Raw genomic sequence first — 9,152 nt, forward strand, 5'->3', positions numbered from 1 at the left:
GTCTAATAATATTTATAATTTCCTAATCTTCATATTCTGTGCCATAATAGACTTAAGAACCATGAAAAAATTAGACAAAAACTAGCAATCATACATAAATCTTTCAGCATTGCGAGCGGTACATTAATGAGAATTTTATCTTGAGTTTAAACTATAATAAAAATTACTCTCATTGATGCAAGAATTTCTTCTTTTGTTTCAGAGCGAGAGTACACAGCTAATTAGGTAAGTATTAAAAGTACATCAGAATGTAGCTTCATATAGTGCTCTTTCGTAGAGATGTGTTACGTTGATCAGAACAGTAATATCAGATTACCACATTACATGCGTCAAGTGGTTCTCTCTTCTCGGTCATATACGCAAGCTTTCTTTTTAAACAGTTGTCAATGACGAGCCCTTCTCATCTGAAATTCATTCATGATGATCAGGAACTGTCGAAGCCTGTGATGGTCAATTTGGAAACCGAAGTTTGCAGTGAGCGTTTTGATTACAAATCCAGTCACATGCTGTAGACTGAATTTTGTAATAATCAATTCTGTGATTCCCAATGTAAATGTGCGATATTCAAATCAAGTGTTAATTAGTCAACACTTAGTTAAATATGTTCCCTTTAGTATGGCAACTGAATAAAACACGCAACAGGATAAAACACAGCAAATGAATACGTATTCATAGAAATTACTTTCATTGTTTTGTAAAGCGACTATGTTCCGTCTAGACCAGGCTTAAGTTACTATTCGTCCCAAAGCAACACAGTACTAAGAATCATAATGTCACAAAATTTAAGAAGTTGAGACTTTATTAACACAACTCACTATTTTCTGAAATTACTGTTTGTACTATTTTTAGTCTAATGGTGATTTTACTAAGATTTAGGGACTGAGTATTGTCAGAAGAGCTTGTTTCCAGATCGAATTATAAGTCTGCAGTGAGATATGCACTGATTTAAAACTTCTTGGAAGATGCATTTTGGAAACAATTTGCTAGGTTGTGGTCAAGCTATTCCTCCACCAATATCATTCCTTCCGTTGAGGCTATCCCTCTTTGTATGGGAGAGAGGCAACAGCAGAAGATGAGTTATGAGGGCGGATCATGAGCTTCCCCAGACAGTTCTGCTGGTAAGGGAATTTCCCAGAAAGAGAAGGCTTCATCATTTATCATTTTTTATCTGCCACGGAGACACACACTTTGCCGTCTTTTTAGACTAACTCCGATTCACGTGCACTATAGTTTTGTCAGAGTTATGTGAACTCCCGCTCATGATGATGTGTGCAGCAGGGTTATACTGCAAGTGGAATATGATGGGTCAAAATGCTAATGAACTATGGTTAGAAGCCCAAGTAGACTAGAAAACATTTTCGCGTACTGATGTCTTCTTCTCGAATGCAGGAACGAAGTAACCCTAAACCAGTCATTAGATGTTTCACCGACTATTCTCAGAAAGTTGATGTAATCATGAAGCTCAGAGTGTAACATTTCCTTTGACAGGTTTTCATATGTACAGGTATATCTCCCTCATTTTAAACCAGTCACTGGAACAGTACATTGTTTTCTTCTCCCCATTCTTATTTTTCTTCTTCGTTTTTTTTTTTTTTATATTTGAATCCACTGCCAGAGTCACTCTTAGAAACGATTTATCTTCAGTTGTAACCATTCCGAAAAGTTTCAACATATAGCATACGCGAGCAGCATCTGCTTCAGAAATGAGTTTAAATTCTCAAACTTTGCTGTTTCATGTATAGGCTCGTTTACAAAAGCGTGGCTTGATGGGAGAAAATTTGACAAACAAGCTTTATCGTTTATGATGACATTAACGACTGAACTGCTTGAAGCGAATCACTTCGCTAGTGGATCTTTCGGTCTGAAACCAGTGACACAAGAAGTGATTACGCTCTTTCTAAAAGCTGATAACAAATCGATATTTTGGTTATGTAACGATAGTACAATATTCAGAGGTTCTTCGTTGTTATTATAAAGAAAACGTGAATTTAAATTTAGTAATAATGACTAAACGAAAGTCTTAGTGTTGACACGCAGGCAAGAAAGTAACCCTTCCGTCTTTTACTACAGCAGTCAACCAGAGCACAATTCGGTTCAGCTGGTGCAATTTCCCACTACAGGTTCAACTAGATACCAGCAGCTGTCGTCCAATCCATGACGTCATGCGCCACATCCTGTATCTTTGCTCATTTGAGCTTTGAAACTTGCATATAAAGCTAAGTCTCCAGCAACCAGAAATGTTGCACTAGGATTATTTTCAGTCATCTCTCCATTTACTAGGCACCAGCTCGTATCAACACGCTAAGGATACAGCTCTCTTAGACTTACAAAAGTGTGCCGGCAGGATTCGAAGTCATTCTTTAAATGTAGGTAAAAGCCTTCACTTATTTATCTTCAGAATCACTCTGTGGAAACTAACTGAAGGGAATACAGCGCTACATCATGAGCGTTAATTTCCTCCGACATCCTCGGCCGTGCCGACTGCTATCAGCTCCAGCTGCCTGGAATTAGATCTCCCGCAATGCATAGAATATTTGAAGATTGTGGTCTGTACGTTGTGAGTTTCTGCAGATCACGATATTCGTTTGGAGAGTGCTTACGTTTGGACCAACTGCTTACACGGCTCTCTGCCGTATTGATTCATGAAGGCACAGCCTCTGGAACGCACTTGGGATCCCGAGCAACGCTCTCCATTACTCTAAGGAGTTGTGGTCGGGTGTGGAGCGGGGAAGGGGCGGGGGTGGGGTTGGGAGTGAACCCGACCTGCGGTATCCAGTGTCAGCCCCACTAATGGCGCAGACCCACAGTGCAAACCGGAAGCGCCGAGTCGACGTCATGTGCGTGATAACTGCTACTGTACAGATGTCAAGCAAGGAGTCTAGTGGACCTACATCTACATAGATACACCACAAGTCACCGTGCGATAAGTGGGGGTCGGTATCCTGTACCACTATTAGTTATTTCCTTTCCTGTTCCAGTCACCAACAGAATGGCGGTAAAACAACCGTCTACATCCCTCCACAAGAGTCATAATTTCTCTAATTTTCGTTGTTCTTAAGTGAGATATGCTTTGGCTACAGTAGAATCACTCTGCAGTCAGCTTCAAATGCCGTTTCCCTAAATTTTTTCAACAGTGATTCTCGAAAACAACGTCGCCTTCCCTTCAGGGATTTCCGTTTGATTTCCTGAATATCTGTGTCTTGATCGAACCTATCGGTGACAAATCTAGCAGCGATCTGTAGGCCTTCCCACGCCTGATTAGTTTTTCTTTCGTGAGTTAGGTACTGGTATTTTCAGCTTCCCTTTATTTTATATTTGGGAAACACTGGGCCCAGATTCACCAAAACAAGGTGTTTTCGCTATCCAATTTAACTCCACTGGCTAATTTTCGGAGGTTGTTCAGGGGTATTTTCTGAGAATTCTTTTATAATGGTATCGTGTTCTCTGATGATTCTTTAGAACGAAATAATTTCGTTATAAGTTACTCGGTTCGTTATCAAACTACCCCTGCTTCGGAATAGTGAATAGGCCTGTAATACACAATCACCATAACAGGAAAGCATTCGGTTTGCCGTAAGCTCCAGTGTAAGAAATCAAAGTAGTTCCATACACGAGCAGTGATAGTAGGTGAGCGATGCAGGAATCCTGCATCGGTGTTAAAGGCGAGGTAGTAGTAAAGGCGGTTTTACTTAGCCTTCCTCCGACCCGTTATGAAGTGTCAGGTGTGTATCTGTATTCGTGGATAACTGTGATGAGTGCTTCCACAGTGTAGTGTTGGGTGTGTGTTGTGGGTCACCAGAAGTTAGAACGTGAAACCCAGTGCCGAACACTCCTCTCCAACAGTACCAAGCAGATTGTCGGATGGAAGAATCTATAGTATTACATCTGATCCATGAGATAGTGTGGAAATGTTTAGAATTGCATTCAGGACATAGGGGCAAAGACCTTACATTACCATTTCTTCTTCCATTTCCGGCCAAGTACTGTCAGTTAAATCATTCTCTACCAGGATTCGAATGGGCTTCTGTGTACGGATAGTAACAAATTATTGTGATGTGGTTGCCGCCGCAGGGGAGGCAGATAGGCATATCGTTGTTGTGCGGCACCTCTATCATCTTCAGTGAATCCATATGCGAGTTGCATATCGTCCAAGTCTTCAGAAAACCGATCCATGCTGTTGTGTACCACTTTCAACGTAAATGTAACACGCCGGAGAAGCAAACTTAATCAGAAAATGGTTCAAATGGCTCTGAGCACTATGGGACTTAACATCTATGGTCATCAGTCCCCTAGAACTTAGAACTACTTAAACCTAACTAACCTAAGGACATCACACAACACCCAGTCATCACGAGGCAGAGGAAATCCCTGACCACGCCGGGAATCGAACCCGGGAACCCGGGCCGGCCGCGGTGGTCTAGCGGTTCAGGCGCTCAGTCCGGAACCGCGCGACTACTACGGTCGCAGGTTCGAATCCTGCCTCGGGCATGGATGTGTGTGATGTCCTTAGGTTAGTTAGGTTTAAGTAGTTCTAAGTTCTAGGGGACTGATGACCACAGATGTTAAGTCCCATAGTGCTCAGAGCCATTTGAACCATTTTTGAACCCGGGAACCCGGGCGCGGGAAGCAAGAACGCTACCGCACGACCACGAGCTGCGGACTAAACTTAATCAGAAACGATCGCTGTTGAACGCAAAACTGACTGAGAATTACTTTTGTCATCAGGGAGTAGGCAGATTGAAAGGAATAAATTTGCTTCCACACACACAGTAAATACCTTCCACAATTTTACTGTCGTGCATATATTTTCAGTATAGTACTGAATATTTTCAGCTGTCGGAGTAACATTGTCAAATGGTGGATTGGTGCGTATTTGACTGAAGCAACTTTTCGTGATAATTTAATTCCATTAAGTGATAGGAAAAGCAGGAAACCTCTCTTACGCTATCAGGAATCGACTTCCGCACGAACCACATAATTCTATCTAAATTCTTACGAACGTGTGTGATGATTTTTTTATTGCAACGGTCATGTGTATAATGGTACACAGTAATTCCGTGCCTGTTACTGAAAAGAAATCATTTAGTGTTCCTCCTGTAGTTTATCAAGGCTTTTATGACTGAGTAATTATAAAATGAGTCAAATAGATGGTACCATTCCTAGCTCTTCTCACTCACAGTCCACCATATTAGACACAAAAGTCGGTAGCCATAATTGTTTCTTCCTACCCGCTGTATAATGGTTTCAAATTCGTTTTCTATTCCACGGTTGAGTAGCTATGAACTGAGTGAAAGTGATGGTAGTGTCCCTAGTTCTTCTCACTCGTAGTTCACCACATTTCCCATAAAATTCGGTAGGCAAAATTGTTCCTTCATTCGTAGAGCTTAATTATTTCGAATTAGTTCTCTCTTTCCTTTTTCCCTCGTGTTTATCGCGTCTGCAATGGGGTCCTATTTTTCAGGATTTGGAAAATTTTTATTATGTTACTCATCTTTGTTACCGGATGTCGTTCCTGATTCTACAATCGTCTAGCTAACCTGCGAGAGGGAAGCCGTGTGTGCTACCTACCTGTAGATTGTGTGAATTTCTCCTGTGTGTTACTGTATTTTAACTGTCTGCATGTCCTTTTCTCTGAGACGGGAATGGGGACCAGCTCAGCATTTGCCTGACGAACGTGAGAAAACGTCTAAAGCAACACGCAGGCTGGCCGGTGTACCAGCCCACGATCGTTAAACTGCACCAAACATCGTGCAGGCCAAAAATCCTCAGGTTAATTGGAAGGTGATGTGAGGGACAACACACGCGGTTACACTGGATACAGACATGCGATACACATTGCACAGCATAGTCTACGGTAAGCAGATCACCCGATCACGCCTCCACAAGATAAATATGGCGGAATCGCCTCTATGTGTAGACTGCGGAATACCGGACACTGAAGAGCACCGTTTCACATGTGGCACGGTAGAAGACGTATGGCGCTTGGTGGGACAACTTTTGTCGTATTTTCTACGACTGACTGTCGAACACATCACATCTGGGCTTCTACTATATCCGGATGAACAGTATTTCCCGCGCGCCAAAACCAACACAGTCACGTGAGTCCGTGGACACGCAGTACAATAAGTTTTTCACGATGGACCTAAAAATGTATTATAGTTTTGCAATTACCTACAAGAACGTGGTTGCAAGATCGTACGGAATTCAAAATATGGACAGTATTTTTCTAATTATTTACGGAGTGTCCTACGCTACCCTCCACGCAGCAGGGGCATCAACATGGTGGTGGTGGTGGTTAGTGTTTAACGTCCCGTCGAAAACGAGGTCATTAGAGACGGAGCGCAAGCTCGGGTTAGGGAAGGATTGGGAAGGAAATCGGCCGTGCCCTTTCAAGGGAACCATCCCGGCATTTGCCTGAAACGATTTAGGGAAATCACGGAAAACCTAAATCAGGATGGCCGGAGACGGGATTGAACCGTCGCCCTCCCGAATGCGAGTCCAGTGTGCTAACCACTGCGCCACCTCGCTCGGTATGGTCATCAACATGTAGGAGAAGATAGCCATTGTCTGAGCTGACAAGATTATGTCCGATTAGCGGTGGAATAACGTACGACATACGAGAAGACGTACGTGGATGATGAAGAACATTTTTCGTTTTTTCCCATATATATTACCTCAGTGTAGGAAAAGACATTTATTTTCGTTATGGTAAAAGTAAGTACAAATATATTAATATAAGTAAATAAATAAATTCCCACAATTGATTTCTCCTTACCATCCCTGACACCTTGACGGGCGACTGGGGACACTGTGGCCAGGCCACAGGTAACGACCCCTGTCCACTCTGCCCTCCCCGCACTCCCTTCCATGCCTACATCCGTAAAAGAAATTTAAAAAATCTGCGGAGTCGATCCGGGTTTGGCTCACCTCCTTGTCACGCGAGGAAGCGCACTGCGAGTAACGCTACACGAGCTAGCTGTTTAAAGTCCGCAACACAATCAAATGAACACTTTTTCGAAACGCCGTAATTCTCCCCCATTGTGATGTAGAAGTTTAATATCTGACACAAAAGTGCCTACAGTCTTCCGCATAAAGGAGCAAGGGCGCGGCATCCTGCGTCATCCTGGGACTCGGTGATCCTACTAACACCAAGGCGTCGACACATGCGAAAAAAAAGATCACAGTTCAGAAATTCGTATGAGGTGTAAGATGAGTTAATGATGTCACATTGGCACCGAACTTTACCACAATTCTGCTCCTCACCACTGGGGATGTGTCACACCATGAATAGGTCGTAGCAATCTCTGTTATCCACATTTTGACAATTGTTTTTACGCCTCTGTGATGAAAGTCAGCACCGCGACACCCAGCGTTAAAATCTCGCGGTTTTCTGGTGGCTGGCCGACGAAAACATTTCAGGGACACTACCGCTCTGAATCGGCATTAAAATCCGTCGGGTGGGGGGTGGGGGTGTCAATGAAATAATCCCTTTCCTTGGGACGTTGATTCCCTCATATTTCACGAACAAAGAGACCGTACACAGTCTCATAAGCAACAGGACAACATTGTTGACAATATCTTACACTGCTGACATCTACCGAACGATTCAAACCCTTTTCTAAGGACAGGCCATGAATTTGACTGAACGTGACTTCAACTCTTTACACTGCAGTGTGACGCTGGTTTTTACTCTGCGACACTGACACATTAAAACGGCAAAGGGTCGTCTAAATACCTAATTTGGCAACGTCCTCAGTGTCACCGGCCGCCTTTGATGAGTTTTTTAAAAATGTATAGAGACTAACTGTGACGTTATTGTGTACTGTGTATTGAACCGGGGACCTAGAAACGTTAGAGAGGCTTCGTCCCGCCGTAGCCCCCACAACAGGCTACAGCAGTCCACCCACCCCACCGCCGATCCACACCGAACCCAATGTTATCGTGCGGTTCGGCCCCCAGTGGATCCCCCAGACGAGTGCAACCCCGTATGTTTTCGTGGTAGAGTAATTATGGTGTACGCGTACGTGGAGACAGTGTTTGCACAGCAATCGCCGACATAGTGTAACTGAGGCGGAATAAGTGAAACCAGCCCTCATTCGCCTAGGCAGTGGAAAACCGCCTTAAAAACCATCCACAGACTGGCCGGCACACCGGACCTGGACACACTAATGCACAGGGCGGATTCGTGCCGGGGACCGGCACGTCTTCCCGCTCGGGAAGCAGTGCGTTAGACCGCACGGCTAGCCAGGTGGGCAACTGTGATGGTACTAAGCGCTTGCGGACAGGCAAATCCTTGGCACAAATCTGAATTTGGATGCCACGTAGCAAGTGCAAGATAAGCAGCATTGCCTACCTGTAGGCGCCTAGGACTCTTTCACAGTTTGTCTCTGTGCAGGTGCATTTGTAAAGTGCTCACCAAGGACAGGCTGGTTGCCAAACTCGGTGGTCTTAGATGGAGAACTTGGCGTTTTATTGACAAATGAGTTAATGTCTCACCCCTCCACGTTCACACCACCGGAGGGTGCAAAACAGGAAGCCTGGAAAAACATACGCACACTTTTCTGCCTCCCATCGCGTTCAGATTCCTTCGAATCGTTTTGAACGGTCCCTGGCGGTTGCACCATGTACACAAGAGCAAAAGCTTCGGTTGCACTGCACTCCAGAGAGGTGCGATAACATTCAGTGGGGTTTCTGGCCCACGATATCTGTAGAGAAAGGTTGGGTCGCTGAAAGAGTTTAAGCAGTGTCGACAGCATCGTCCTGGTCCTCATCACACTGAGAAATGTCGTTTTCGACCGTGAAGTGTGTGGAATCAACGCCCCAAGGAAAAGGGGTGGTCTCATTGACGGAGTTTGTGCCACCCTCTGAGGTCTTTTCTTTTCGATTCTGAGCGGCGGTGTGTCGAAATGTGTTCCTCGGCCACCCATAATAACATATCATGATTTCGGTGCTGGGCGTCGCGGTTCTGCCCTTCATCGCATAGGCGTCGAAAGATGAGGTGAAATGTGACGACCTCCCTGTCCTGTCACAAGTTCACGTGGCGTTCGGCACAATTTTGGTGAAATTTGGTGCCAATGTGACATCATCAACGCACTTTACACGTGACATGAACTTCTGAGCTCTGGTCTTTTTTTCCGCATATGGCCACATCT

Source organism: Schistocerca americana, chromosome 8, assembly GCF_021461395.2.
Source record: "Schistocerca americana isolate TAMUIC-IGC-003095 chromosome 8, iqSchAmer2.1, whole genome shotgun sequence".
Lineage (NCBI taxonomy): Eukaryota > Metazoa > Arthropoda > Insecta > Orthoptera > Acrididae > Schistocerca > Schistocerca americana.